Here is a 19,177-nt window from a genome sequence, read left to right on the forward strand (position 1 = left end):
GGAGGGGATAAAAGGGGAGAAAATTTGTAACCCAAAATTGTGTGAAAATAAATGTTAAAAATTAATAAAAAAAAAAAAAGACCACCTAAAACTCATCCTTGTACAATGCTGTTCCTGAAGTTAGACTTGTCCTTGGATAAAAGATACCATATTTTGTGATACGAGGAGAGATCCAGGTAGGGTAAATGACTTACTGACATTCACACAGGAAATTAATATCATCTCCCTTCACAGCCCTGTTCCTGACTCTCTCTGGATTTCAACATGCCTCTACTACTCCCTCTACTGCTCTCTCACCCGGGAACTTCCCATATCGCCGGGGGTTTCCTCTCCCTGAAACATCCTATCATGTCTGCAACCCACTTACTCAGGAATATCACTTTGTAATGCCTGCCTAAATTCTTCTATTGGTGTGTTCTCAGAGACGCCATCTTGTGAAGTGGTTAAGACCATCTTGCCTTCCTTCCTCTCCTGATCCCATGCCTGACTTTTTCTTGGCTTCATAATCACAGCCCTCAATTCAGTCCCATTCTTATGCCTCCCTCCTCACAGACATTCTTCAGATTCCTTTCATGTATTGTCTTTCACCATGAGAATGTAAGACCCTTGAGGACAGGGACAATTTTTCTTTTTGTTTGTATTTGTATCCTCAGTACCTAGGTGATGATACAAGTAGTGCCTAGCATGTAGTAAATGTTTAATTGATGCATGTTACCTCCCTTCTTTCTTCTCAGACCTAGATTTTCCAATTCTTCAACCAAGGATCTTCCAAAGGGACCACTATCTCTCTAACCCCAATCCTCTTTTCATAGGTTGGCAAGTTTCATAAAATGTGTACAAAAAGCCCACTTCCCTATGACTATCATCTAAAGCCATTTCTTTTACTGTTGACACAATGGCAGGCTTGTTAAGGCTCTACCAATGCTAATACTCTCAAATATTCAGTCCAAAGGGAGGTCTGTCAAATCATGTTACCATTCACCAAAACAGGGCTCTTTTGGATGACTTTCTTTTATTTTGTTCTCATTCTTCTTATTTTTCTTTTAATGGAGTTCAAGTAGAAACTGTTCTAGGACAAGTTGGTATTCTAATGTAGCTATCTTATGTCTTAAGGCTCAGAAGACTATTGGGAAATAGATAAAATGAATATTTTGGTGACTGAATTAATGTTTTGGGTGGAAACACAACCTCTCAAGGCTCACTCAAAGCCACTGGGACCACTCCAGACAGGGTGATAAAGACAGTATATACCTCATCTTGTCACTACATGGTTTGAATTTCCTCAACTAGATTTCTATATTTTAAGAGTTTTTTTCACCCCATGCTATGTAGAGACTATGAGTGTTCTCTATAGCAAAATCTACTAAAATATTCTTTTAAAATTATTGTGGGTCACAGCAATGTCATGGTAATTCGTAGCAGTAAACACCCTGGCATATACAGAAGGGCTTGCTGCACAGGTTCTTAGATCTGATTTTCTAAAAGGAAAGCAATTTTTGAGACAGTCAGTAATCACTTTAATCATACACATATAGCAACAGAGGAAATACAAACAGGACCAATAGGCAGGGTTCGCAACTGATTGACCATAGGCAGTACATACATCATTACCAGACAGAGAAGCACTAACAGCTGAGTTTTCAAATCTAGGGATCTTCTTAAAATAGCTGCCCAGAGTCTCACCTGGCAGAAGAACTCTCTTCCGAAAACTAAGCCCCTAAGAAAAACCTCACCTCAAAGTATATATACTCTTTTCAGAGCTGGAGGGCATGAGCCCTCATAACCCAGTGCCTTACCAGCAATCAGCAAGAGGTGTGGACTCCCATATAAAACAAACCTCCCCAAATTGCCTCACTTGAGGCCTGGGCATGGGAGATTTTTAACTCCAATTGCACAATTGTAGGCAGTAGTTTTGTCAGTTCCAGTAGAGTTTATTTATTGAATTTTTAAGGATATTTTGGGATCTATGTTTATAGCACAGGGATTAGTCATCATTTAGTTTATAAAGGACAGCAAATTTTGGGTGTATACTCCTGACCTCCCCTTGATAAATTTCATCTTAACATAGCTCCTCATGAGCAAAATGAACAAAGGGTACTTCTAGGAAAAAAAGCATAAGGCAAAATAACATGAAAGTATGTTCCCAACTGACAGAGTATAGAGCTATACCTTTTTTAAAAGTTGTCATTTGTGAAAAAATATTATGTGCTTGAATTTTTAACAAAGTAGTGCCAATATCATCCATTGCCTCCAACTTGAATTTTGTTACCTATCAACATTGCCTTATTTTCAGTGATGAAATCTGGGTGCAGTGTTCTTTCCTAGTCTTCTTCCTTGTACATCACTTAATTTTAGTATTCCCACATTTCTTTGAATTCTTCATATTTGTCTTTCCTCATGGTATATTAATATTCTATGCCAATTTTTTCAGCCATTCCCCCAATTGAGGGACAAGTGGCTTGTTTCTAGCATTTTCCTATTAAAATAATAAAATTATGTATATTTTTATACAGCTAGGTCTTTCCTCCCCCACATATAGCTTCTTAAGGAGTATAAATCTAGCAGTGAAATTGATGGGTCAAAGAGTATATACATTTATATAAGTTTCATTATATAACTCCATATTTCTTTCTAAAATATTTGAACCAATGCCCAGCCCTATTGGCACTGAATGAATATGTTTTCCTTTTGCTATTCCAAGACCAACTATTTTAATAACTTGTTGATTTTACAATCAATAGATTTGTAAATTCTATGTTAAGTTTACATGACAATGATTAAAGTAATGGATTCCTCAGTAAGGCTATTTATACAATCATTCTGGTGGGTGAAGTTTCACCTCATCTTGACGGGAATTAGACCACAAAAATATATCCCAGATATCTCCAAACCATGACACCGACGTTCTGGACTTCATTCTCCTCTTATCAGAACTTAGACTCCTGCCTTGGGATCCTGGACTCTGGGAAGTAAGATTTCACCCTATGATGCCAAGAATCTTGCCTTCATACCACTTCCTGAACATACTCATATTCTGTCTTCAGAACATCATCACCTTTCTCCTGTCCCTTTACAACTCTTGCTCCTTAATAAGAGTATCCTTCTTTTGTGGAAGTGTAAACTTATTAAGGGAAGGGATTATATCATTTGAAAAAAAATGGTTTCTCCAGTACTCAGTACAGTGTTTGGCACATAGTATGCCTTAATAAATGCTTTTTTCTATTCAATTATTCATTCATTCAGTAAACATTTATTAAGCATTCATAGCATTCAAGGCATGAGAGTACTAGAGATATAAAGACAGAAAAGAAACAATCTCTGCCTATAAAGATCACCTTTAAGTAGGAAATATAAAGAAGTAATACAAAATAATTTGAGGGGAGAGGAAGAGCTAATTAATGTCAGCATCAAGGAATGCTTAGCAGAAGAGGTTGCTCTTGACATTAAACATGAATTTCAATAGGCAGAATTGAGAGGGAAGAACATGGAAGACAAGTCCCTCAGACGGAGGTGAATGAGTGGGATGGAAAGAAAGAGTACAAGTCAGACTCTAAATGCCTTGCAGTGGAGAGTGACCTGGGGACTTGTAAGTAGCAAGAATCAATGAGGTTTTAGTCATTGTGATATAAGGAGGATTGAAAAATCCTCTCAAAATAGAAGAGATTGTTGGGTGATGGAACAAAGAGAAGATCTGGATTCATGAAGGAGTACAAGAAAGATAAGAAAAAAGTAGGATGAGAAAGGGCTCAGCCAAATAGAGATGGGAAGAGGAAAACATTTTAAGAAGAAAGCCTTTTTTGACTGCATCTCAAGGATCAGAAAAGGTAGGAGTTTATCAGTACTAAGTCAAGAAAAATACCACTTGATTGCATTTTAAGTTAATCAGAATCAGAATGAAAATTTGCATTGTGATGGTGGCTAGGAAGGTAGTCTGGTGAGGGTGGAAAGTATGGGACTGGGCAAAGACATCACTCTGTCCTTACTTTTGCATTTTATTGAGAGGACCAGGTACCAGGACTGGGAACATTGATGGTCATGATGCCAGGATATGAAGGCCAGGACATACATGTTGTGAAGAAAGTCTCTGTTTCTCACTATTTCACTCCTCTATCTTTCTCTACTACCATTCCAGTGAAAGACCATGATCTGACAGAGATCACAGGTGCAGAGATGAGCATGATATCTCCTCTCTCCTCCACAGTGGCTACTTTCAAACACAAAAGTGATTGTTGGTGACACTAGCCTTAAGGCACTGTTTCCTCTGATGGTGGTGGCAGGCAGTACATCAATCAGTCAATCAACTCACACTCATTTACTAATCATTTACTATGTGCTAGGTGCTGGAGATAAAAAGACAAAATGAAAAAGTTCATGCCATGAAGGGAATTCAAAATTCAATCTGAGAAGAAAGACAGCTAGGAGTTTGCGGGGTAGGCTCTAGAGACAAATGAGATGAATATAAAGAAGCTTTGGGGAGAAAGAAATTAGGGAGTTCAGGAGAAGCTTCATTTAGAAAGTACTTAACTGAGTCTGAAAAGGAAAGTAGAAGTTCTAAGAGGCAGTGATAGGGAGAGAGAACATTCCAGAAATGGGGACATGCAGTACAAAGGCACAGAGATGGGAAGAGTGTCATGTAGGAGGAATAGCAAAACCAGTTTGAGTGGACCATCGTGTAAGAGTAATATGGAATAAGTCTGGAAGGGCTAGCTAGTGAAGACCTTGAAAGGTCAGAGTCCTTGAGGCAATAAGAAGCCAACAAGGGAGTGACGTGATCATATCTGTGCTTAAGAAAATAGCTTTGGTAGGTATGTGAAGGATGGACTGGGGAGGGGAAGGAGTGGAGAAAATGAAATCAATTAGGTGGTGGCTGAAAAAGTGAGAGCATGGGGGCTGCAATTAAGTTTCATGGCCTTGTGATTGGAAATATACAGAGGGGAGGAATGCTGTGAAAATAAAACTGACATGACTTGTAAATATATTAGAGAGCAGAGTACATTTTCATTCGACAGATGCCAACAGAATTTGAGAATCAGTGGTGCCCTCTCTCTCCTTCCTCCACAGGATTGGCTTCCTCTTTTCTAGGGGATGATGGGAGTATTCATACTCTTCATATGTAAATGACAAACAACATCAATGACAAAGGGAGGTCAGGTTTCTTGGAGGCAACTCTTTTTTCAGATTCTTTTTGGTTAAATTTCTTGTGAGGGGAGCCAAGATGGCAGAATAGAAGGACAAACCTGCCCAAGCTCTAGAAAGTTGACAGGAAAGATCTATCACACAGGGCTCAGAGTAGAGCAGAGCACAGCCCAGTCTTGGCCAGCACTGCAGACAGGACTGGAGCAGGTCTCAGGGTGTGGAATCATGGGTAGCAGCTGTGGTTCCCAGATTTCTCAACCCACAATGTCCAAAGATAGCTTCAAAGGTTAGTGAGAAAGCTCTTTCACCTGGGTGAGAAGGGAGAGGTGTCTGACCTCAACCCTGTCCCCAGGGTGGCAGCAGCCACTGTGGCAGCAGCATCCAATTTTGGATCCCTTAGCCTAAAGAACCTGGGGGAACCAAGCTGCCAATCTGGGTCTCAATTCTAAGGGGGTGGTCTTGGGGTGAGGAGAAGCATTGATCTGGTAGAGGTGTTGGAGGCTCTAGAGAGGGAGTCCTGCTTACAGACCAGGGCACAGGCCAGGAGAAGAGTAAACTCTTCTCACTTGATTGTGCCACCACTGAGGAACTGAGAACTTACATGTCCCTAAAGTACACCCTCCACTTGACAAAGGACTGAAAAGTAAAAGTAACATGCTGGGAAAATGCCCAAAAAGGTGAAAAAATAAGACTATAGAAGGTTATTTCTTGGTGAAGAGGTACTTTCTTCCACCCTTTCAGATGAGGGAAAACAAAGCATACCATGAGAGGAAGACATCAAAGTCAAGGCTTCTACAGCCAAAACCTCCAAAAAATATGCAAAGGTCTCAGGCCATGGAAAAGCTCAAAAAGGCTTTTGAAAATCGAGTAAGAAAGGTGGAAGAAAAATTGAGAAGAGAAATGAGAGCAATGCAAGAAAATCATGAAAATCAAGTCAATAGCTTGCCAAAGGAAATCCCAAAAAATGCTGAAAAAAACATAACACCTTTAAAATAGACTAACCAAAATAGCAAAAGAGGTCCAAAAAGCCAATGAGGAGAAGAATGCTTTAAAAAACAAAATGGACCAAATGCCAAAGGAGGCTCAAAAGCTCACTGAAGAAAATAGTTCTTTAAAAATTAGAATGGAGCACATGGAAGCTAATGACTTTATGAGAAACCAAGAAATTACAAAACAAAACCAAAAGAATGGAAAAATAGAAGATAATGTGAAATATCTCATTGGAAAAACAACTGACCTGAAAAAGAGATCCAGGAGAGATCATTTTAAAATTACTGGTCTACCTGGAAATCATGATCAAAAAGAGCCTAGACACCATCTTCCAAGAAATTATCAAGGAAAACTGCCCTGATATTCTAGACCCAGAGTGTAAAATCGAAATGGAAAGAATTCACTGATCACCTCCTGAAAGAGATGTCCAAAGGAAAACTCCTAGAAATATTGTAGCCAAATTCCAGAGTTCCCAGGTCTAGGAAAAAATATTACAAGCAGCCAGAAAGAAACAATTCAAGTATTGTGAAAATACAATCAGGATAATACAGGATTTAGCAGCTTCTACACAAAGGGATTGAAGGACTTGGAATAGGATATTCTAGAGGTCAAAGGAGATAGGATTAAAACTAAGAATCACCTACCCAATAACACTGAGTATAACACTTCAGGGGAAAAAATGGAATTTCAATGAAATAGAGGGTTTCCAAGCATTCTTGTTGAAAAGATCAGAGCTGAATAGAAAATTTGACTTTCAAATACAAGAATAAAGAGAACCATGAAAAGGTAAACAGAAAAGAGAAACCTTAAGGAACTCATTAAAGCTGAACTGTTTGCATTCCTACATAGGAAGATGTTATTTGCAACTCATGAGATCTTTTTCAGTATTATGGTAGTTGGAGTGAAGATATATATATATATATATATGTGTGTGTGTGTGTGTGTGTGTGTGTGTGTGTGTGTGTGTGTGTGTGTGTGTATAGGTGGGTATGTGTACGTATGTATGTGTATATTATATATGCATAGGTATGTATATGTACATGGGTGTATGCGTGTATACACACATACACACACACACCCATAGACAGAGGGCACAGGGTGAACTGAATATGAAGGGAGAATACCTAAAAAAAAAGTAACATTTACTGTTGAATGGAAAGTATTAGGAGTACAAGAAAGGGAGAGGTAGAATATAGCAAATCATCTCAGAGAAGAGGGAAGAAAGAGCTTTTACAATAGAGGGGAAGAGAGGAGAGATGAAAGGAAATAATTGAGGCTTACTCTCATAATTGAGGGATTTGGCCTAAGGAGAGAATAACACACACTCAACTGGATATGGAAATCTATTTTACCCTGCAGGAAGGTAAGGGGGAAGGGAATAGGAGAGGGAAGATAATAGAAGGGACAGCAAATCGGGAAAAGGGATAATCAGAAAAAAGCACTATTGTGGGAGGACAGGTCAAAGGAGAGAATGCAATAAATGAAGGGCAGGATAGGACAGAGGGAAATGTGGTTAGTCTTTTACAACATATTGTGGAAGTGCTTTGCATTGTTACACACATATGACGTATAGTGAATTGCTTGTTTTCTCAGTGAGGATGGGTGAGGAGGGAGGGAGAGAATATGCAACTCAAATATTTAAGAATGAATGTTAAAAGTTGTTTTAGCAACTAGAAATTAAGCTGTACAAGCAATGGAGTATAGAAATCTATTCTGCCCTACAGGAAAACAGAGGGGAAGGACAATGGAAGAAGGGTGAGTAATAGAAGAGAGGACAGACTGGAGGAAGGGGTGGATGAGGTGCATTGTGTCCTTGGGTGGGGGGTGGGAAGAGACGGGGAGAATATTTTGAATTCAAATTCTTGTGGAAATGAATGTTAGGAACGTAAAATAAATTATATATTAAAAAAATTAATGTCCTATGGGACTCTGTGCACTTTACTCATACTAGGTGAAGAGATACTAGGGACAGATTTTTTTTAAGTTAGTCCCTTATGACCTCTCCTGTTGATTACATATATGGCTACATATAGGTTTCTTAACTTATTTTCATTCACTCCATTTCCCCACATGCTATCCTTTTGTACCAGACTTATGCAAAGTTATTAAACTACTTTGTGGCTGGTGATTAGCCTGTAATCTGGCACTCTTGCTCCTGCCTTGCTGCCCTGGGCTCCTGGACTCTAGAATGGGAAGAGCTCTATCCATCCCAGAGCTACACCCATCACATTGCTCTCTGACCATGTTCACGCTCCTGGCACTTCCCCTTTACACATAATTTTCATCACTAGCTCTGAAAACCGTAATCAAATCAACAGTACAATTTCTGACAAGGACAAATTGCCCCGTGGTTCTGCTCATTATCCCTGTGACTCTCAAAACAGAAATTACCTTCCATGACTATCAGTTCCCCATCAGATTGTCTGTGTTGTCTCCTCCCATTAGAATATAAACTCCTTGAGAACAAGGACTATTTTGCTTCTTGTATTTGTATCCTGGCATTTATTATAGAGCCTTACCTATAATAGGCACTTAATAAATGATCATATTTAATCTTTCATTGGACAGAAGTTGTCCCTTTATAAGGAAAAATTTCTGTAGGGGGCATTTTGGCAATAGAAAATCTGGGAGGGATGCAAGAATGCCATATCCCAAGGGACATAGTCAAGAGTAGAGGCTAAACACCATCTGTATTGAAGGAGAAGAAACATGAGAACGATACCACAACCAAGACAGGCCCAGTTATGGGGGAAGAGAGTGGTTAGTTGTTGGAGACTAGGCATATTAAGTACCGTGGATCATAGTGGAGACAAGTAATTTCAGGACCAAGAAGAAAAGTTCTTTGGATAAAGGACTCATGCGGTGGTCTTGAAACACAGAGAAGAAATCACATACCAGTAAAAAACAGACACACTTTTTGCTAAAAACCTTCAATGGTTCCTACTTACCTAGATGAAAGAGACTCATTTTTGAAAATGATTTCCCAGTCTGATGTGATTCTATTCTAATTTCTTAGGGAGCTGCTCATGACAAATATCAGTAGGTCTGAGCATTGTCACTTTATAATTTCAGAAAATAAAATTGAATTGGATAAATTAATGAATTCTCATATTTGCATCAGCCATTTCCTTTGGACTGCTCCTACATGGAGATCTAGAAGACAAATATGAGCTAAATAGAAAGATTCTTATGCAACCAAGTCAGGTCAGAACCCGCAACAATGACAAAGCAGATTGGACTTGGAGTGGTTCCATGAAGGTGCAGGGAGACAGCTAATAGGGGTCAAACAGTCTTGGTTTAATTAATTTCTGCAGGAAAAAAATATGCTAATAACTTGAGTTAAAAATACAAGGACGCCTAGAAATAAAAAGAAATCTATTAAACTAAAAAGTGAGTTAAAGAAGAAATTAGAAAAACAATAAAAGAATATTTAAAATTTAATACTGCTAGCTCCATATTGTAAAACCCATGGGATGAAGAAAAGGCAGTTCTTGGAATCAAATTTATAGCACTAAGTAACAATTGTATTAATAAGGGAGAAAAGAAGAAATAAAAGAAATGAGGGTAAAATTAGATATACTACCAAAGGAACAAAGTAAGAGGCTAAGGAAAAAGACTGAGAGACAAACATGGACAGAGAGACAATTATGGAGATGGAGGAGAAAGAGATGGGTGGATAGAAACAAGCTAACAAGAGAATCTTGATAATTTATTCTTCTTTAGTTGTTATTATTTAAGACATGGCTAATTCCAATCCTTGACTGCTTAACCCCTGAATAATGTATAACATATATTTATAATCTGTATGGACATACAAATTTTAATTATGATGTTTTTAAAATTTGCTTGAATTTCTTGCAAATTTTGGATGTCAGACTTTATCAGAAATATTTCTGAAATATGCTTTTTTCTCTTTTAATTTTGGAATAAAATTATTTCCATTATGAAAAAGTTCATTGTTTCACAAATCAAATTTATCTATTTTGTCTTCTATAATTTATTTGATTTAATAGCTAAGAATTTTCCACCTCCTTACAACTATGATAATATAACTGTCTATTCATTATTATCTAGTATTTTGCGCTTTTGAGTTTGAGTTCGTGTGTGATGCCATTCAAACAATTCAGAGAAAAACATCCATTATTTTAATTAAACAATCTAGCAGCCAACATTTGTACGATGGATATTTGTTATTCATAAACAGAACAAAAAAGGAAAGTTGCCAAATCATTCTTAAAGTATTGACTTTAGAACTTAAGAAAGTCAGCATTTCAAGAAAAGAAAATTACAGATCAATTTCGCTGCTGAAGATAGCTACAAAACCACTAAATAAAACATTAATGAAAATAATAAATAAATACATTTCACAATTATTCCTCATGATCATGAATAATTTATATCAGTTATGTAGGCCTAAGAATGTATTATTATAGTATATAATACCACTAAAAATCCTTTAGCATTATCACAACAGTGTTGGGAAAACCTTTTATATAATGCCAAGCTAATTCACAATTAGATAGATGGATAGGTAAATATAACAATATTAATAGAAATCACTTTTTCTCAATTAAAAAATTATCTACTTGAAATGGAGAACCAATAATATATTGCAATGGAGAAATATTGAAATCTGTTCCATTATAATCAGGCACAAAACTAGGATGTCCACAAAAATCTTAACCTGGTATTTTGAAGGTACGGTAAAACACCCCTAGTGCATAAAAAATAAGATTGAGAATCTCAGTCAATAGGAATAGTAGGAAAATTTTGCAGAGAGTAAAAGATGTTTTATTTCTCTCATTGTCAAGCAGCATCTATTTGTGTTCAAAGAGTAGCCTTGTCTTTTTCCTAGAAAAGAAGGTAAAGATTCTTCAGGTTATTCCAGGTTATTAGGGACAATGGAATTTTCCAATTGAAAGGAATTAAAGAGAAAGGAGACTTTAATGAGCAAGGAATCATCTGAACTAGAAGAGAGGAAATTCGACCTTTGCCAGGACTTTAGAAAATGAAAGAATGTCACATAAAGTAAGAAAGAAAGGAATTTGGAGGAATAAGTCAAACAGGAGATTGCTGAATGCTCTGAGAAGGAAGCAGCTAATTTATTCTTTAAACAATGATGAAATATCACCACCATGGTCCAGTGGGGGTCAGAGAAAGAGAGGAATGGTGACTCTCTACACAGGGATAATGAGGCAGCTACTTATTGACTTTACACTAAGTGAGGGGGCTGTTGTCTTCACAGATTATATGTCCAAAATATAAAAGAAACTATCCCCCTCCCTAAGATTACAACTACACAAATACACAACTATGAGCTGCTCTTAATGGTTCACATTAGCACAAATACTACTTGCAGAAGGAACTAAAAACCACTGGGACCCAGTTTTTTTTCTTCACAGCTCTCTATTAAAGACAAGGAAAGCAGAAAGGAAATTTTAAAAATGAGAAATAAAGAACTGGTTCAGATGCCATCTGACAATGGCATATGGGCTTTAGAGCTAACCCTGTGACTACACCAGCTAGAACAATAATTTGTCCAAGTCAGAGAATAGAAGAATGGCCAGGCAGAGAGACCCTAGAGTGTGTAGACACGGTAATCTTCCTGCATCTTTGACTCTTGTGTATCTGCATTAACAAAGACACCAGAACACTGATGGCAAATCACAAACCCCAAGTGAAACCAACAAAAAGCCTACATTGTGCTCTACTGAGGCCGAATCACTCTTGGCACACACTTCAAAGTCTTTCTGAGTGAATCAGAGTGGACATGCAACTTCAGGCACAGACAATGAATGAATGCATCTCCCTCTCTGAGTCTTCTTCTCTCTCCTTCACTCACTCCTTTCCCTTATCTTTTCCTGCCTCTCGTTCCAAAAATCAGTCTTCCCCGGCATGCTCAGTCTCCAGCTCTCAGCAGTTTTATCCCAACTCTAGGCCCTTCCTGCCAGATGTTCTTGTGCTTATACAATGCAATTATTTACACTTTCTTGTTTGCAATAATGATAATGATTTAGATTATTTAAATCTTGGCCCTTCTGATTATGGAAACAGAGAAGAAGAACTAAATATACCAGCATGTGTTTTATAAAGCTAAAATCATGTTTTATACAATTTAGGGGCTACATAATTATGTGATAATTAACCTAATGTGGGGTTATTAGTGCTATTTCCCCACAATCACCCAGCTTTATTTGGTACTCACTGTGTGGTCCACTGAGGAAGGGAAGCTCTGCACATCATACATTTCAACTTACTAATTAATTATTTCACTCAACAATTTTTTTTATAAAGTACCTCTTATGTACATTTTTATTTACAGCTAACAAACTCAACTGAACAACTTTTGGAAAAAAATAGTAATGATGTGAATATGGTGTTTCAGAGGAAGCTGATGCCTTGAAAAGTGTGTTAGACTTGGAGTCAGGGGAACCTGTCTTCTGTGGCTCTGGGCAAATCCCAGAACCTCTGAGCTTTTACAGTTCTCAAGGATGTATCTGCTAAGGCACAGGTGTACTCCCTCTGCCTCGATGAGAAGAACTCCTAGTGCTCACCTTGGAGTGCCTAATGGAGACAAAATCAGCCATATTTGTGTTCAGGATTACCAATCACTTCCGAGTAGAATATTCCACTTGATGCTCACAGCAACTCTAGAAGGTTGACACCATAAACATTATTCTGTCCATTATACAAATGAGGAAACATGCTTAAGTGTTGGACTAGATGACCTTCTTGTTTTAGATCTGGACTCTAACTTGCTCAAGGTCACACAACTTACTCAGAGTCAGATTCAGACTGAGGTCTTCTTGATTCTGACTTCAAAACACCCACTATATTATACTATCTTTTCATTTGAAAAGAAAACTACTTCCTTCTTTCACAAACCTGGCAGAGGGTCATGGGATATATTCGCTAGATCTATTTATTGTGTGTGTGGTCTCTATACATTTCCTTTCACCATAATTATATTTATTATTTATAGATCACTCTAAAGTTTGAAAAGTATTTATATATGTTGTCTCCTCTGAGCCTCCCAATAGCCCAGTGAGATATGTACTAGTATTATTCCTATTTACAGAGAAGAAGACTGAGGCTGAGGGAGATTAAGTGACTGGACCAGAGTCACATGGCTAGTGAATGTCTGAGGCAGGATTTGAACTTGTCTTCTTTACTCCAAGTCCAGCAGTCTATCTACTATACCACATCACAAAATCACAGCAGCTCAAGGAACTTCTTGGTTGAGGCTTCCTACTTCTCAGAGGTCAGATCGAAGAAACTGAGAAATACTTAATGTGATCTAAAAGCAAAGCTTAGCAAAAGAGTGATTCCTATAGAAACAAAGCTCATCCATAGAAACACACTGACACCTCAGGCTCCTTTTCACCTTCAAATGAAGTACATATACTATGAAAACAAGTCACTCAATAAAACTCTGTAAGCAATGACTGATCTATCTAATGCTCATCTTATGATTCTGATCACTGTAACTTTTCCTATTCATTTTTCCTACTTTCTTTACTTCAAAACCCTCTTCCTAACTTCACTGTTACCATGGAAAGCGCTACCTTTCTCCCAATCAGCCAAGCTTACAATCTAGGCATCATCCTCAACTCCTCACTTTCTCTCATTCCCTATATTTAATCTGTTGTCAAGATATTATAGATTCTATCTTCTCAATATCTCTGGTATATGTCTCCTTCTCTCTTCTTCCACAGCTACCACTGCGGCAGGCCCATATATCTATGAAGTACATGACCCATCAGTCATTACTGATACCACCAAGATTCATCAGGTCATGAGGAATTCCTAGGGATGAAAGTGTACAAATGCTTTGTATGCATTAGAAAACTTTCAAGGACTTCAATTGTCTCTGTGAAGTGCTTCTTGGAGATTCAGTGTGCCATGATGTGCAGGGCAATTTAATCTACATTCTCCACAAGGATGAATTATTATCCTGAAGTCTATCCCCATTCAAAATACAGATGGATAGATAGATAACTGTATTTCAGTATAATTGATTTCCTGTGTATTTTATCTTATGGACTAAAAAACGTTCCAAAGAGGGGTCCATGGGCTTCAACAGACAATGACACAGAAAACATTCTGAGTATCTGTTGTAGGGCCATCTGTTTGCTTCCTGCAATGTTTTAAATATTTGTTGGATTGTTCCTGGCTTCTCCATAGTCTAGCACAGTTGTCACAAGAGAGTTGTGTTGGGGGTGCACATAATTATATAACCCCCTAACAAGTAGGATGATTCACAAGATTTTATGCCAATGGTGCCAGAAGGAAGTGAGATAATAACCCACAAAATCTCTCTGTTGCATGGTTGACCAGAATGAGGAAGGGGCTTGGAGAGATTTGCAGAGATTGTAAGTAAAGAAAATGTCATTCTTCTTGGGGAAAAGGGGTAGAATCCAATGAGGAAGGAGGGGGAGAGGGAGGGAGGGAAGGAGGGAAAGAGGAGACAGAGAGAGACAGAGACAGAGACAGAGAGAGAGACGATAAGGGAAGGGGAGGAAAAGGGAAGAGAGGAGAGAAGAGGAGAGGAGAAGAGAGGAGAAGGGAGGAGAAGGGAGGAGAGGACAGGACAGGACAGGACAGGACAGGACAGGAGAGGAACAGAACAGACGAAGAGAGAGAATACAGGAGAATTGCATACAGGAAGTAGGTAATCTAGCTAGTGTGGGCTATAATAAGAGACAAGGAATGTAGAGCTGGCAGTCAACCTGAAGGGTCATTTCAGTTCAATTTTTATTCATCTATGCTGTCTCTCATGTAGAACTTAGAATGCCTGGTCACCCTAAAGGGACTGTGTCAGATTCTACATGCTTAATATGTTATCAGGAAGGATAATGACCTGTACGCATTCCAATCAGCTTAAAATGGAAAATGGTATTTCCATCAACAGTAAGTGAATCTGTTATACATGAAAAGTGCTGAAATATTTAAAAAGGGCAATTGGTGAACTTTTCATTTTTAGATGGAGTTTATTACCCTGGTGAAAGAGTCTTAGCTGTATACACATCATTGGGGAAGAACAGTGTTCAAAGCAAGAAAGAGAGATCAGCAAATTTGTTAATTACCGTTTTGCTTACATGACAATTCTGAAAGTTAATTGCTAATTTAAATAAATCTTTGGGCCTTGATCTTCGGTGTTAGCATGTGAAAATATTGCAGAATTACAGGATGTTAGAGTTGGCAAAGACCTCATAGAGAAGCTAATTACAGAACCACACAGTGGCATCATTGTAAGGGAGCTCAGAGGCCATTTGGTTCACTCCCTTGCTGAACAAGAATTATTCCATCTATGACATAAACAAATGGTCATCTGGCCTTTGCCTGAAAACGTCCAGAGACAAATTCAACATCCTCCCCTCAAGCAGGCCATTCCATATAACAATAGCTCTAATGGGAAATTTTGGCTTAATTTAAACTTGAATCTGCCTCTCTATGACTTGTCATTGCTCCCAGTTCTTTTCTCTGGGACCAAGAAGAACAAATCATGAAATCACAGAATCTCAGAGTTGAAAGGAGGTCACCTTAGAGGTCACCTACTCCTACTCCCAACCCAAAGAAGAATCTACTACTCTACCATATCTCATCAAGCCACATCTCTGATGCTTGAAGATCTCCATGAAAGGACATCCAGCTACCTTCCAAGGGAGTCCATTCCACTTTAAGATAGCTCTAACCTTGATGAAGTTTTCCCTTACCCCAAATCCTCACCCCTTTGCTGCTTTCACCTCTTATTCCTAATTGTGACCTTTGGGGTCAAGGTGAAGAAGTACACTCACAATTTCACAACAAATCCTCAAATATTTGAGGAACTACCCCCTAAGAAGCAGCTTTTGGTGTCTGTCATGTAAGGACAACATCCTTATAATTAGAACCGATACCAAGGTGTCTACAGAGTTGGTGGCTCCCTTTTAATAGTGATCTCTAAACAAGGACTGCATGCCCTCTTGTTGGTTATATTTGAGGCAAGTTTTATTCAGGTTGAAGATGACCTATATGGTTTTTGAGATCTCTCCTAACTGTGAAAGTCTGTGATTTTATGCTACAGATCACCAAAGGAAAGAAAAACTTAAATTTGGGAAACATTCACAAGCTTGGCATAGGTACATGAATAAAGATGAACTACTCAGATGTAAGAATCAATAAAATATCTTCAAATCAAATCAAATGAAATTTAATAGGGGTAAAGGAGAACAGAAGTCTTCCATTGTCCATCATGCTGACTGACATATCTTTGTGGAAGAATGGATATTTTTCTTTTGTATTTCAAGGACTATTATTGGCAAGAAGGATTTGATTTGTTTTGATTGGTCTCTGAAGGAAGACTTAAGTAGGAACCTGTAAATAGATGAATTTTCATTTGCTCAAAGAGGAAATTATTAAAAATGGAAGCTATCCAAAAGACTAATGAACTGCCTTAGAAGGTAAAGAATTCTCCATCACCATTGTCAGAGATGAGAGGTCCTTCTTCACATTTGCCTTATATAAGTGACTGCTGAGAGATCTTCTAATGACAGCATCCTGCAATTCTTTTATTTCCCTGATGTCCCTTTGTGCAAGATGTCTACCTCTTCTTTGCCCTCCCTTCCCTCACTGCCTAGTCCATCCCAGGCTTTGAAACTTGTTGCTCTAGTATTCTGTTCATACTAGTCTGCCTATTATCCTGGGCTCTGCAACACAGTGAATTCTGGCTTTGACTGTTAGAATGCTCACTGATTGTCCTCCCCTCCCCTCCCCTCTCCCCTCCCCTCTTCTCCTCTCTTCTTCTCTCCTCTCCTCTCCTCTCCTCTCCTCTCCTCTCCTCTCCTCTCCTCTCCTCTCCTCTCCCTCCTCTCCTCTCTTCTCTTTTTGCTTACATACTGGCTTACTTGCTTGCTGTTCTTTATACACAATCTTCTATTTTTGCCCCCAAATGTTTCCACAGGCTGTACCCCAAGCCTAGGATGCTCTCCCACCTCACCTCTCAGCATCTCTATTTTCTCATTCCCTGTCAATTTATTGGATGAACCTTTATGTTAACATGAGATATTGGACCCTAGGAACAAAAATGAATTTATAAATGGTCATCTCTAGCGAAGCAAGGAATATAATTTGAGCCCTATTTAGTATGAAACCTTATTTGTCCAATATCATCATTAAGTGATTACACATTTATTCATATCAGCAAATATAGCAGAGATATAAAGCTTTGGCCTTTTAGTACCTAAGTGGCATTAGCTGCTTTTAATGGACCTCTTTTTAAAACAGAGTATACCTTCCTATCATCTAAATCAGAGTTGCAATGAAAATATTTTATTGATTTCAAACACAGGTTACCACACTCACATGCCGATGAATGTGTCAAGAGCCTATGAATCTGTGCTTGCAAATATCTGTACACAGATCTTTGATTAGAGGGAGGAACACCTACCATTAACCTGGGTTCCATGCTCTCAGACTTAGTAGATACATTTCGATAGTGGCCTGGTGTACACATAGCCTTTCGTAACCTGACCTTTTCTACCCTTCCAGTCTCATTATGCCCTGCTGATTGCCAAGTGCTCCCTGATTCAGCACCACTGACTTCCTTGTTGTTCCTTGGACAAAAGAATGACTCTCTAAACAAAAATTATAAACAGAACAAATTTTAATCTGCATGGCGAACATTTTCTCCATCACTTTCTTGAGTCTAGGCAACACAACAGCAAATCAAGCCTGGATTTGTAACATTTGCAAATTTCCAAGGTGTGTATGTGTGCACGCGCGCGCGCGCGCGCGTGTGTGTGTATACACACTCATGCTGAAAATTTAACGTTTGACAGGCAGAGCTGACTAGGGTATACTCCTGACCTCACCTTTGAGATGTTTCTAGTCTGCTTACATCTTATACCTCTCCCCATACTCTGGGATTCAGTGATGCTAACATCCTTATTATTCTTCCCATATTTCCTCTCTTGACCTGGACATTTTAATTAACTGTCCCCCATGCCTGAAATTTTCTCCTTTCTTATTTCTGTCTCCTGACCTTACAAAAATAAGTTTGCATTCCCAATAGTGTGTTCTAGCTTTGCTCCTGATAAGATGCTCTCTAATCCCAGGGGAATAAAAGCTTTGGTAATTTATGAAGATGCCTGTTTCATTTTACAAGGAATGGCAGTGCTAGAGAGGAAGAAATAGAACCAAAGATCTAAAGCTAAAAGACATTTGAGAATCCATCAAGTTCAACCCTCTCATTTTGTAATGAGGAAACTGAGGACCATAGAGGTTTAGTGACATTCTCAAGGTTTCATAGGTAGTAATCATCAGGTACAGGATTGGAAGTTAGGTGTTTTGTGAATCTAAAACCAATGTTCTTTCCATCACACCAAGTAGACTCTTTGGTAGTAGCCCAGAATAAATGTGACTGTATCAGTTCATTCTGATGGAGGGCCTAAGGGATCATCAGTGGGAAGGACTTGGTAATTATAATTCAGAAATGCGGCCGAGGTGTGGGTACAAGTATGTAGTGCCAGTGGCTGGTAACTGCAGGGTATAGGAGGATGAGTGGTTTCATTAATTCTGAGTTAAATCTGGTGAATAATGATGATCAGAACTGAGACAAGGGTGCGAGTAGGGCAGGTTCTGGACCCCAAGGCAGGGTTAAACTCCCCATAGAGATTCATGAACCATATAGTTAATGGGCAGCAGAAAGGAACATGCTTATTTATCCAAAGAAGTGGGAAATGCTTAGGTGATAATAAAACATAATAAATCATCTGTAAGTGTACTGAAGGGGACAAGTTATACCAACAGAATGACTCTTCAGAGTGTGGTCATTTCATGGAGAAGCTTGGTGTTGTTAACCTTAAAGGAAGTGTGTCATGAAGGGTGTCAGTCATCATTAGGGTGACATCTTCATTTTCATTCTCTCAAGAGTACTTTGGGACAAAAGATAGTAAAAGCTCTTTGGAGAAATAGAGTCAGCCAGACTTTGGAACTTGCTTTCCTTTCTTCCTGTTGCATGAATAACCTTTTGCAGCAAGAGAGTAAAGAGAGAACAATCATCATTGGACTG

This window comes from Notamacropus eugenii, chromosome 3 (assembly GCF_028372415.1).
Source record: "Notamacropus eugenii isolate mMacEug1 chromosome 3, mMacEug1.pri_v2, whole genome shotgun sequence".
In the NCBI taxonomy this organism is placed as follows: domain Eukaryota; kingdom Metazoa; phylum Chordata; class Mammalia; order Diprotodontia; family Macropodidae; genus Notamacropus; species Notamacropus eugenii.